The sequence below is a fragment of the Rhincodon typus genome, chromosome 2 (assembly GCF_021869965.1).
Source record: "Rhincodon typus isolate 14 chromosome 2, sRhiTyp1.1, whole genome shotgun sequence".
In the NCBI taxonomy this organism is placed as follows: domain Eukaryota; kingdom Metazoa; phylum Chordata; class Chondrichthyes; order Orectolobiformes; family Rhincodontidae; genus Rhincodon; species Rhincodon typus.
In genome coordinates, this window is record NC_063333.1 from 137,485,244 (window position 1) to 137,498,341 (window position 13,098).

General features: G+C 41.0%; 1 protein-coding gene and 1 pseudogene across 1 annotated transcript in view; one reads left to right on the plus strand and one right to left on the minus strand.

The window, feature by feature from the left end:
- fyco1a (FYVE and coiled-coil domain autophagy adaptor 1a) overlaps window positions 1-13,098 on the plus strand; it is a 108,593-nt gene that overhangs the window by 86,274 nt on the left and 9,221 nt on the right. The window lies entirely within an intron of this gene.
- Window positions 11,587-13,098, minus strand: part of LOC109914853 — a 2,116-nt pseudogene continuing 604 nt past the window's right edge.

The window sequence follows — 13,098 nt, forward strand, 5'->3', positions numbered from 1 at the left end:
TCAGCCTTCCTGCTCCTATGATGCTGCTTGGCCTGCTGTGTTCATCCAGCTCTGCACCTTGTTGTCTCGGATTCTCCAGCATCTGCAGTTCCTACTATCTCTGGTAGTTAATATACATTATTTTATTAAATATTTCAATAGCATTATAGTTAAGACAGTTCTTTCCTTTTTATTTTGTCTGTAAGTTAACTGAAGCATGTAAATAAAGTGTGTTTTGCTTAAAGTCGAGTAGTTCGACCAATCGAATTGTATCTAGAATGCAATGCGTCACACTTACCTTTAAAATAAGAATTAGTTAGAGTCTTGGCTATCTACTTAATATATTTTGAGAGGGGTTGGTCTGGTCCATAATAAAAAATTATCTACCTCAGATATAAAATTAGCAACTGATTTTGCATGCACTGTCATTTGTGGAAGAGAGTTCCAAACATCATCTGCCCTTTGTAGAAGTGCTTCCTAACATCTCTTCAGAACATTTAGCTCTATTTTCTAGACTATGCCCTCTAGTTCTAGAATCTCCAACCATCCCACCCCTTAACCTAAATTTGAGAGAAAATGACCTAATTTGTACAATCTTTCCTCAAACCTAACCTCTGAGGTCCAGGTATCATTCTTCTAAACTTATGTGTAGTCCCTCCAAGGCCAATATATCCTTTCTAAGACTCTGAAGAGTTGAATGAACGATTACATATGGCTAAAGTCAGAAGTAAACCAAACTGTTTCCCTCCAATTTTTGAATATTTTGCATGTTGCTTTCTGTCTTGTCTTCCATTCTTCTTTTTTCTTGCAAACATTTCTGTTTTCTCAGTATATCGTGCAGATCACTTTATACTGATCATAGCTTCTGTCTCAAACATTCTTTAATTTTGCCTTTACCTTTTTGGACTAATTCAAATATAAATTATATACATTTCTTGCAGGAGGTAACACTTTGAGATACAACATGAGTAATTTGAGACATCATCTAACAATAATTTACATTGCCTTTCTTCATTTCAATTATTTGTTCAGTTCTTCCCTATCTAGAAGTAGACTCTGGAAATATAATAATTTCAGGTGTGATGCTCGTAAAAAGTGCCAGGAATAAGTTTTCGTTTAAAGGAGCCATTCCTATCAATTACCTAAATTAGGTGTTTAGAAATATCTGCAAATCTAGAAAGCAAGCACAAACAGGAAACTAATCAATTAGAGTAATAAGATTTCACAGCTCAAATACCCTAGACATCGTCATAATTGTTCTTTTAGTAGTCACACACCACTCAAATGTACATATATGGATGTATATATGGAGGGCTGTTAGCTTGGTTGGCTAGATAGCAAGCATGAAGTTCAGTGTAATGCCACTTGTGTGGGTTTGATTCCCATTTGAACGGAGTTGGACTTGGGACCTGCCTTTTGTGCTTCAAATGATATCACTTGGAATCTGGAGTGACGTCTAGGAGAGAAGATTTTCACTCCTTTGTCAGCACTTTTTGCCCTCCTAGGCCTTTGAAATAACTAGCGGTAATTTTTCTGTGAATTACAAAATGTTGTGAACTATTGGTCAAAGAGTTTGAAAAGGTTAAGGTTGAAGGACTAAGATAGCAGAAACAGCAACTGCTTGGTGATTTTTCCCACTGAAAATCCACATGGCTCAATGTTGAACTCAAGATTGCTTCAAAGCCAGTATCATTATCATAAACTTAAGAAGGGTCACTGGACCCGAGATGTTAACTCTCCTTTCTCGACACAGATGCTGCCAGACCTGCTGAGTTTTCCAGGCAACTTCTGTTTTGTTTCTGATTTCCAGCATGCACAGTTTGTTTTTGTAAACTGCTACTCTTGATGAAGTATGGCATGAGCAGTATTTTAAATAATCTTCTCATGCTGAAAACAAATCAGCTCCACTAATTGAGTTGTTTTCTTTCTGAAGGAAGTTTTGTTTTGTATTAGTTGCATTTTTGCCATGTTTCCTTTCATGTGATATCAGTGTACATGCTGATAGCAATCTTCAAAACTGCTGTAAAACTGTTCACTGAAAATGCTATTTTTTTGTAAGCCTGTAGAAGATCACAAATATGAGAAATTGCTGATCTTTCCAACAGATGTTTTTCTTCCGCTTGACTCATTCTTTCAATTACTGAATGCACCAACCTCCACCTCCATGATATCACTCTTCACCCATCTCTGCTGTTGCTTCAGCCCAACTGCTATGAATCCTTCCCTGTCTCTGCAATCTCCATCAGCTCTACAGCCTTCCAATCTGCATTCCTTCCAATGTTGGCTCTTAAGCATCCCTCATTTCCTTCTATCCCCAGCATTGAAAACTATACTTTAAGCTTAAGTTCTGGACTTGCCTCCCCACAAACCATTTTCCTCCCTTTCTTTTTTCAGATGTATTCTTTAAAACCTGTGTGTCACCTGTCCTAATGTCTCATTTCAAGTTTTTTCCCACTGGCTCTGTAGTGAAAAACTTAGGGACATTTTACAACTATAAAGATTCTGTTTTTGCTGCTTTTTCACTTTCTTGTTAATGGCACACAAACCATCTTATTTCTTTCAGTTTTTCTACGACCCAGTAAGTTATACTCTGAATAGTTTCCAGACCAAGGGTTTTTTTTGCTAAAAGTACTGCTTTTATGCACCATAAAAAGGATTTCATGTTTTAATCTTGAGACATTTACCACATTTGCTGTGTAGATAGTCCTAGGTGTTGACCATATCTGATAATGTCTTCAGCTTCCTGTCAGAGAGAACTTGGTGACATTCTGAGGCTTTTTTGTGGGTTCTTACATAAGTAGGTCATTAGCCTCATTACAGAAGGACTACCAAAACGCGATTTAGAGGTGAAGGGTCATAACTTCCCTCCTATTGGATACAAGCATCTTGCTGTATTTTGACACGGTTTAAATTAGCTGGAGTTTTGATCTGCTGTCAGTCCACAATGAGCAAAGGCTGCTGTGCTCCTACTGGATCCTGATATTTGCCAGAAAGGATTTTCGCTTTGCCGAGGTTAATCTCTACGGAAAGATCAGAGGAGTATAGTGTTGACCCTTCTCTAAACTATCAGTAAACTCCAGATAAGTAGGAGAGCAGGAAGTATCACTGACACAAGAGAAGTGATTTCTTTGTTTTCACATGGGTTTAAACAGTTATAATACCCGACATTCATCATCTTTCTAAGACCACTGAATATAATATCCTTTGTTCTATGGTAATGTTGGTCTAGGAACGATCAATCCAGTTACAGATTGGGTCTTTGTAATTTTTCTGTTGTGAAAGTCTATTCTTGGTCTTTGGAAACCCAGCCTGTTGTTTCTTTCCATGGATTTTTCCTACCTTGGTAATAGCAGTCTAAACAAGCATTTCAGAAATTACCTTTGGGCATTTTCTCTTTAGGTATTTGAAGTAATTCTCTAAGATGATCTATAATATCCGCAGTGAATGCTGAGCAATGTTTCGCCTCCATATAATGTTGCACTGCCGATCAGCAAGCCGGCTTGGTGTGCTAACACCATCCCACCTCAGAACCATTTTTCTGAAGGCTTATTTGAGGTAGAACTGCTGCATAAACATGAACAGCGAGTAACCTGGGTGTTAGCATTGACTAGAAACTGAAATGGACCAGACTTTTATTTGCTATGGCTACAAGAGCCAGTTAGAAACATGGAATTCTGCGGTAATTAACTCATCTTCTGTCTTTCCAATGTCAGTTCATTGTCTACAAGGCCCAGTTACAAGTGTGATTGAATACCCTCCACTTGCCTGGATAAATGCAGTCCCAAAATCTTTTAAGAAGCCTGACACCATCCAGGGCAAGGCCTGTTGCTTGATTGGCATTCCATCCACTATTGTTCAATAGTTACTCCCTTCATCACCAACACATAGTGGCAGCTGTGTGTACCATTCACAAGAAGCAGTGTAACAACTTGGTAAGGCTTCTTCGACAACACATTCCAAACCCACAATCTTTGCCACGTCAAAGGACAAGGGCAGCAGATGCAAGGGAACAGTGTCATTTATAAGTTTCCTTCCAAGCCAAGCACCATCCTTAGGTGGAACTGTGTCACTCTTACTTCATTATCACTGTATCAGAATCTTGGAACTCCCTTCCAAACAGCACTGTGGCTGTATTGATACCCCAAGGAGTGTAACAGTTCAAGAAGGCAGCTGACATCACCTTCTTAATTTGAGATGGGTAATAAATGGTGGTCTGGCCAGTGAAGCCCACATCCAATGTGTGTAGAAAATAATTATCAGAACTAGAAGTATTGGTTGACCCTGTAGGCTCTCCATGGCATTGGGATCATGATAACTGCTTGAAGGTAGCCTAACAGTGACACACCAGAAAGAGGGCTACCGTTCCAGGATGCCTTTTGAGAGCCCTCACTACCTGGTCACCACTGCAGGCTACTCTGTAGTGAGCTTCCCACTCTATAATGATAGCCTATTGTATTTATTTTAAGTTGCTGAGCGACTCTTCAGGACCCTCTTACCTGCAACAACAGGCTTGCTCTTTCCATACCAGAAGGCCTCCTTTTGCTCCACCAATTTTGAAAGCCCGCTTGCCATCCCTCATTGGATGACCAGTGCACCTCTGTTGACTAATTAGCTGATTCCAGCAAAATCTCAGTTGGATGACTGTTTCCGACAGGATACAGTGTGGAATTCTGCATTTGACCTACACCAGGATATAGTCCAAAATCCTGCCCATGACCACAGTTGGAGATATTAGGAGAGATGACAGGTGATTGTTCTGAAGCACCTGAAAGGAGGATAGAAAAATTAGGAGGTTTAGAGAAGGGATTTGAGAGCTTAGGGATTGACAGCTGAAAGAATCCCCATCGGTGATGTGATACTAATAGTCAGTAATAGCCAAAAGACCAGAAGTGTAGATGACTCAGAGAATTGTGGGAATAGGGATTACCAGATATAGGAGGCTGGGAATAAATTGGAAAACAAGAATGAGAATTTTAAAATTGAAGTCTTGCTTGACTGGAAGCTAATGCAGATCAGCAAGTACAGGGCTGATTGAGTGCACAAGGCTTGGTACACGTTAAGACAAAGTCACCAGAGATTTGGGTGACCTCAGGTGTTTGTGAGGAGAGAAAATGCGAGACTAACCAGGAATGCTTAAAGCAATTTTGGGAAGGCGAAAGCAGTATGATTTATCTCTTTGTCACTGATGCTCAAACACCAGTGCCACAGATAATATGAAACCATTTGTCTCTAACCACAAATGCAAGAGCAGCAGAAATTCTGAAATTGTATACAATGGATTTTGCAGAGTAATGCATCAGAAAAAGCCAAGTAGCAAATAGAAATAATAAACCAGCAACTAAGCTCCAAAATACGACCAATTCCTTTTAAATCCTTCTAGCATACCCCTCAAAATGAGGCAGATGCTTGTTCGTGGAATCTGTGACAAGAGTTTACATGTCTTTTCAATGTGAGGAAGCTGTAGCACAGCAGTTCCCTTTAAGTATAGTGCTGGCAAAAGGTTTTCCTACTGATGAAAACCTCAGAATGAGGTTAGTATTTGACAGATGAAGGGCTGTAGGTTGTAAATGTGACTGGCAAGAAACCCAAAACCCTGAGTATAATACTGTGTGTGTGTGTGTGTGTGTGTGTGTGTGTGTTTAAAAAATTTTACAAATCTGCTACCAGCATGAAGTTTATCCTTCTGTATCCATCTCTTTACTCCCTTCCTAACAATTTTGCATCCACAAATTATAATATGCAGAAAATTTTTGTGATGTGAGATTTTTGTACAAGTGCTTTTGATGGGTCATTCTCGGCACACTGAGAACAGAAGCCCCCACCCACACCATAGAAATGTGCAGGTGTGCTGCAATCTGGAAGGTACCACAGAGGTCACTCACAAGTTCTTCCTGGAATTGTGAGGTATCACACATTAATATAAACAGGCTGGAAAATAAAGAAAATTTAGAGACAATATTGTCTTAATGTAAATCTTTATAAAATGTACTGTCTCGATTAGGATCGAAGGTAGACAGCTAAAAGATAAAATTGCACAATGCAAGACAAAGTTCATTTGTCAGAAGTGAGAAATGTCTTTGCACTCAACAGGTAATGATGTGGTTGTCTTCACATTCAGCAGGCGTGTTGTGGTTGAAAATAAAGACTGTTTCATTTCTCCTTTATAAAATTAACTTATGTCATTTTTTCTTCTACACATTTGCTTTCTCAGTGTTGCATTATGAGTTGTTATCATCTAAGTTGTGGCAGAGTGGTCCATATGAAGGTTATTATTTTGTGAATTATTCAGCAGAATCGTAGAGCATGGAAAGAGGCCATTTGGAATTTTGCCCAGTGCCAGCTCTTTGAAAGAACTTTGTTCCCCATAGGCCTAGACATATTTTATTTTCCAATTTATCCTCTTCTCTTCTGAAAGTTATCCTTGAGTTGACTTCTATCACCCTTTAAGGAGATGCATTCCGATGATAACAACTTGCTGTTTATAAATATGCTTCTTCACCTCCCTGTGTTTTTTTTTTGCCAACTAGCCTTCTATCTTTATTCCTTAATTACTGGCTGTTCTGTCGATGGGCACAATTCCTCTTTAATTGCTTTATCAAGACTCATTATTTTATCCTGGCACTTCTTTTTTAGGGTTCTCATGGTACAGTGGAAGTGTCCCTATCTCTGAGCCAGGACACTAGGTTCAAATCCCTTTGCCCCAGTGTTTAACCTGAATAGGTTGATTAGAAAATATCTATCCTGACTGCTTGCCCTCAGCTCTGCTCTTTTAAGTCCAAGGCCACACAGACTTGAACAGATATAGCAGACAAATGGTTTAGCCATTCACCAGCAGACCTGACAAAACCACATAAGTCGCTATTAGATTCTGCAGTTGTCTGTGAAAACTTTAAAGCCACCATAGTATTCAAAGATAACTTTGGCTTTCTTTTTCCACAGCAGAACACCTTCCATCATCTCCTCTTCCCAGACCTACCTTGTTAGACTTTTTTTCTGAAGCTCTCCACTGCCCTACTCCTCAAGTCACATTGTCTGTAGTTTCTCTTCAACTCCCCTCATTCCCTCTCCAAGCTTGTCTTGTCCTTGAGACCCACCTTCCATCTACAGTATCCCGTTCTCACTAAATTGCTGACCCACCTAATTCTCTGCCGACTTTTTAAAATTAGATGATTTTGTCCATGGTTCTGTCTCTCAAGCTACTCTACAGTCTGACTTCAGATCTTCTGTTACCACCCTTTTCATCAAAGAAATCCTTGATTCCACCATCCTCACAAACTAGTGCCCCATTTCCAACACCCCCTTTCCTCTACAAAGACTTTATCTGTGTAGTAACCTCCCATCTTTCCTGAAACTCTAGTTGTTTGAATCTTTCCAATTGGGCTTGTGCCCCGCTACAGTGTCGAAATGGCATTTGATGTGGAGGTGCCCATGTTGGATAAGGGTGGACAAGGTCAAAAATCACATGACACCAGGTTATCAGTCTCGAACATTGTGGCTGCATGGGAGTTCGACAAAGATAACCCATTTCAGAAGATCCGTAACTACTTTTATCAATAACTGAATCTTTTAATCAAGTACTGAGTTCTTGCTTATCTTCTTTTCTTGCCTTGCACTATTTTATCACATCATCACTGCCAGTGAAAAACTTTTCATAACTTACAAATGTCTCACTTCATGAAACTTATAGAAACAATGTTTTTACATCTTGAATTACTGAAACTAAAAACTGAATGTTTGCCGCTAGACTGCATAAAACCAACATCTAGTTAACGTGTTCAGAATTAAAAGTTAGAGGGGTCAGTATATATATTGTTAGTACATTAGGACACAGAGTTATGGAACCCCTAGTACAGAAGGAGGCCATTCAGCCCATCATGTCTGCGCCGATCTGCCAAAGAGCATCACACCCAGACCGGCCCCCGACCATATCCTGTAACCTCGGATCGACTATGGCTAATCCCACCCAGCCTGCACATCCCTGAACATTGTAGACAATTTCCACACGGCCAGTCCACCTAACCTGCATGTCTTTGGGAGAAAATCGGAGTGCCCGGATGAAACCCACACAGACACAGGGAGAGCGTGTAAACTCCACACACTGTCACACATTTGGAATCAAATCTGGGTCCCTGATGCTGTGAGGCAACAGTGCTAATCACTGAGCCACTGTACCTCCCTATTTTAGTGTAGCCCATTAATGAGTGTGGCTAGGAAAGCATGTATAAATGTTCAATAAGGCAAAGAAAGGGACTGGTGCATCAGAAATGACTCGGGCATCAGTTGAGTAACAGCAATGTCAGCTCAGTCAACCCTGCAAACTCTTCCTAAAAAGCCTCTGCCAACTGGTGCTCAAATTGGGAGAGTTGTTCCATAAGTTAGGGAAGTAGTCGTTCTCACAGTGTGACAGCTTTCAACTAATACCTTAAATTCGCCCAAAATCAGTTCCGATATATACTTCCACCAGGGGTTTGGGTACACTGAAATATAGATTAGTGGGGATGGATGTGGATACAGGAAAGACTTATTCCAAATCCTGTCAATTATCATAGCTTCAGGTTGAACTAGGCCAAGGAAAGAACCTTTCCACATGTACCGCCCAACACAAATTGTTGAAATGACCGCAGGGTACTGTGTGGCTTCCATGATACTGGAGAATCTGAATGGCTACACTGCAGATATCCTACAAAAACTTGAATATCTTTTGCTTTAAACTAAAGCAGTAGGGCAATCTGGGATAACAAGGTGTAGAGCTGGATGAACGCAGCAGGCCAAGCAGCATCAGAGGAGCAGGAAAGCTGACATTTCGGTTCGAGACCCTTCTTCAGAAATGGGGGAGGGGAAGGGGATTCTGAAATAAATAGGGAGAGAGGGGGAGGAGGATAGAAGATGGATAAAGTGGATAAAGGAGAAGATAGGTGGAGAGGAGACAGACAGGTCAAGGAGGCGGGATGAGGTTAGTGGGTAGGAGATGGGGGTGGGGCTTGAGGTGGGAGGAATGGTTAGAGATGCCACCTGAAGGTTGCAGGAACAGCATCTCATATTTCGCTTGGGAACCCTGCAGTCCAAGGGTACCAGTGTGGACTTTACAAGCTTCAAAATCTCCCCTCCCCCAACCGCATCCCAAAACCAGCCCAACTCGTCCCTGCCTTCCTAACCATTCCTCCTACCTCAAGCCCTAGCCTCATCCCGCCTCCTCGACCTGTCCATCCTCCCTGGACCAACCTATCCCCTCCCTAACTCCCCATCTACATTCACCTTTACTGGCTCCAACCCCGCCTCTTTGACCTGTCTTTCTCCACTCCACCTATCTTCTCCTTTATCCATCTTCTATCCACCTCCCCCTCTCTCCCTATTTATTTCAGAACCCCCTTCCCCTCCCCCATTTCTGAAGAAGGGTCTAGGCCCAAAACGTCAGCCTTCCTGCTCCTCTGATGCTGCTTGGCCTGCTGTGTTCATCCAGCTCTACACCTTGTTATCTCAGATTCTCCAGCATCGGCAGTTCCTACTATCTCTGTAACAGGGCGATATGGGAGAAGTGTTTAATTAAAATTGTGATGGAATGAAGGCATGGTGGTTAGAAGTAGGCTTTCTCCAACATTGAGAAGAACAGTCAGGAATGAATAAAAAAGAAAAGACATGTAACAGGTTCAAAGAAAGTAAAACAACAGAGGCACAGAGGAGCAAAGAAAGTGCAAGAAAGCAATACGGAGAGCAAAGAGGCAGCATGAAAAAATGTTGGCGGCAAGAATAGGGAAAATCCTAAAATATCCAATGAGAATATCAAGGAGAAGAGAACAACCAGGGAAAGGATAGGGACCGTTAGGGACTCAAGGGGCAATCTGTGCATAAAGGTAGAGGACGTTTGTTGAGTGTTAAATGAGTACTTCACATCTGTCTTTACTGAGGAGAAGGAAGGTGCAAGTACTAAATTTGAGAAGATAGACTGAAGTTCTTGAGCGAACTGATATACGAAGTGGGAAGGTATTGGAGGTTTTAACAGAATTAAAAGTGGATAATTCCCCAAGTCTGGGTGAGTTGTATCTCAGGCTACTTTACGAAACCCAGGAGGAAATTACGAGAGCCCTAACTCAAATTTTTAAATCATCTCTGGCCACAATAGGGATGCCAGCGGACTGGGAGACAGCTGATGTGTTTACACGTTACAAGAAAGGTGGTAGAGATAGACCAGGGTACTACGGACCAGCCGGTAGTAAGGACCCTACAGCCCTCCGGACTCCATATCAAGTTCAATAATTTTAGGGCGTAAACTCTCCCATGTCCCAGCCCCCTACCCCACACATCAGGCCTTGTTACCACATAGCCTGCCACTACACACCCCCTGTTGTTAGTCACTAACAGTCCTCATTAACAACTATTCACCCTCCCAGCCTGATCGTTAGCAACTCCTTTGTCTGTCCAACTGTCTTTCTCTCTCTTTGGGCTCTTTCCTATCGTTTACTCCCTACCCCACCCACCTCCCTATTTTCTGCATACAAACTGACGTTTTCCCAGCCACCATCAGTTCTGAGGAAGGGTCACCGGACCCGAAACATTAACTCTGTTTTTCCCTTCACAGATGCTGCCAGACCTGCTGAGCTTCTCCAGCAACTTTGTTTTTGTTCCTGATTTAAAGCGTCCACAATTCTTTCGGTTTTTATTAAGTTGGAACCAAAATTGACTTAGTTACAGGAGACAGACAATGGTGGTACAAGACTATTTGTGTGACTAAAGCACATGCGCAGTGGTGTATCACAGGGATCAGTACTGGGTCCTGTATTGTTTGTCACATTCATAAATGATATAGGTGAGAATGTGGTTTGGGGTGGGGGTGGAGAGGGGTGCGCAATAAAATAATACGTATGTTTGCAGTTGACACAATGATAGGCTAGGTGGTTGACAGTGAGGAGGAAGATATTAAGTTACAGGAGGATATAAATGGATTGATCAATTGGGCGGATCAGCGGCAGATGGAATTTAATCCTGATAAACGTGAGATTGTGCATTTTTGGAAGAAGGGAGAACTCCATGAATGGCAGAACACTGGGAAGCTCATGTGAACAGAGTGATCTTGGGATGCTTGTCTATAGATCCCTAAAGGCAGAAGGATAGGTTAGGAGGATAGTTAAGAGGCATACAGGATGCTTGCTTTCATCAGTCATGGCATTAACTATAAGGGCATCTTTGAGTGCTCCGGTTTCGTCCCACAGTCCAGAGGAAACCCACACAGACATGGGGAGAATGTGCAAACTCTGCACAAGCAGACCCCCAAGGGGGGAATCAAACCCAGGTCCCTGGCGCTGTGAGGCAGCAGTGCCTAGCACTGTGCCACCCTAGGTAGGTAGTAGTTTATTTTTGGCAGTACAGACTTGATGGGCTGAAGAGCCTCTTCTATACTGTATGATTCTATGTTTCTGTGAGTCTCGATTGGCAAGGAGATTCAACGCCATATCAGCTGTGTCATTGTCAGCCTCCCAACAAACTACAGCAGCAAGAGTTTGACAACAAGTCAACAAAAATGTAAAGTAGTTGTCATGAGCACAGATGAGCTTCGGGAAGGCAAAAAGAATTAAATATCAGAACTGATTTATTATTTTAAAAAATGTGATCGTTGAAATGCTTTCTCATGCACATATCTTTGCTCATTAGGAATGACACTAAATTGTCACTGTAAATTTTATGAAAATTAAAAAATGCCTGACAGCGCTCCTGCTGAACTATTAGCATTGAAATACCAACAGCCATAACACTAGATGGTATTTTATCAACCATCCGAACTATGATTGCTTTTTGGATGTAACAGAGAAGTACCGTATTTTGCGATTATTTACCACCAAAGCCATTACCACCATTATGCAGTATAACTTATTGCCTACCTTTCTGAGTTAAACTCTAAGTTGTAGAACTGTGTTCATTTTTCTTCCCATTGTGACGTGGTTGAATTACATACAGCTTACAGCACAGCAACAAGTTATTTGAACTATTAGACCTGTATGGGCATTTGTGCTCCACGCAAGGTTGAACAGATTTTTACATTTGCAAAAATTTATACAGAAAACTTAATGTGCTTTTAAACACATTTATATAATACACATTTCTTAAACAGTACTGAAGTTTCTCTGTGCATATTTACAAATTTGTATTTAATTAAGCCACATTTTATATCCACAGATGGTAAGAAATGAGCATAAGCAGTTGTAAATCACAAAAATTCAGAATAAATCAGTAAAAACAGCCATTTGTGCTGCTGCTTTTATTTACAATTATAGATCCAAATGTGGTATCTTGTATAAAGGATACATTGCTGTTGTTTCGGATACAACCGAAACATGTTGTGATGTCTCACGCTCCGTTTTCAGAAGCCCAGCCAATTGTTCTTGACTGATACAGCCAGCATCTTTTAAAATCTTAAGAAAACTATTTCTAAACTTCACTCCAAGAAATACATAAAGAATAGGATTGAGACAACAGTGTACATAAGCAATGCTCTCTGTTACAATAATTGCATAGCTTACGTTTGCAGTGTATTCACAACTAGTTTGTTTTTGCCTGATGATCTGTAGAGTTTGCATCAACAAGATGATGTTGAATGGCAGCTCACAAATCACAAATGCAGCAATAACTGCAAAGATAATCTTTAATGACTTGTGCTTCTGAAACCTGTTAGCTTGGAGCAGGGTTTTTGCAATGACTGAGTAGCAAATGGTCATGGCCACAAAGGGTATCAGAAATCCCATTGCCATCTGTGTTACATGCACTCCCACTTTGATCATTTGGGTCTGATTAAATGGATGCACCATCTTACAGACAGATTTATTCGACGTATCAGTTTCAGTTTTAGCTTTACTTAAAATGAATTCTGGAAGGGCCAAAATGATTGCAAACACCCAAATGCCCACACAGATTAACTTACTGTGAAATATTTTCTTTCCATCATTGAGCGTTTTTGTTGCTTGAACAATGACTTTGTACCTGTTGATGCTCACACAGGTGAGTATTAACATACAGCTATAAAGGTTAACAGTGTATGCCCCATTCACAAGTTTGCACATAAAAGTTCCAAAAATCCATTCATTGTATGCATCAACCGCCCAGAATGGCAGGGTGCAGAGAAAGAGCAAG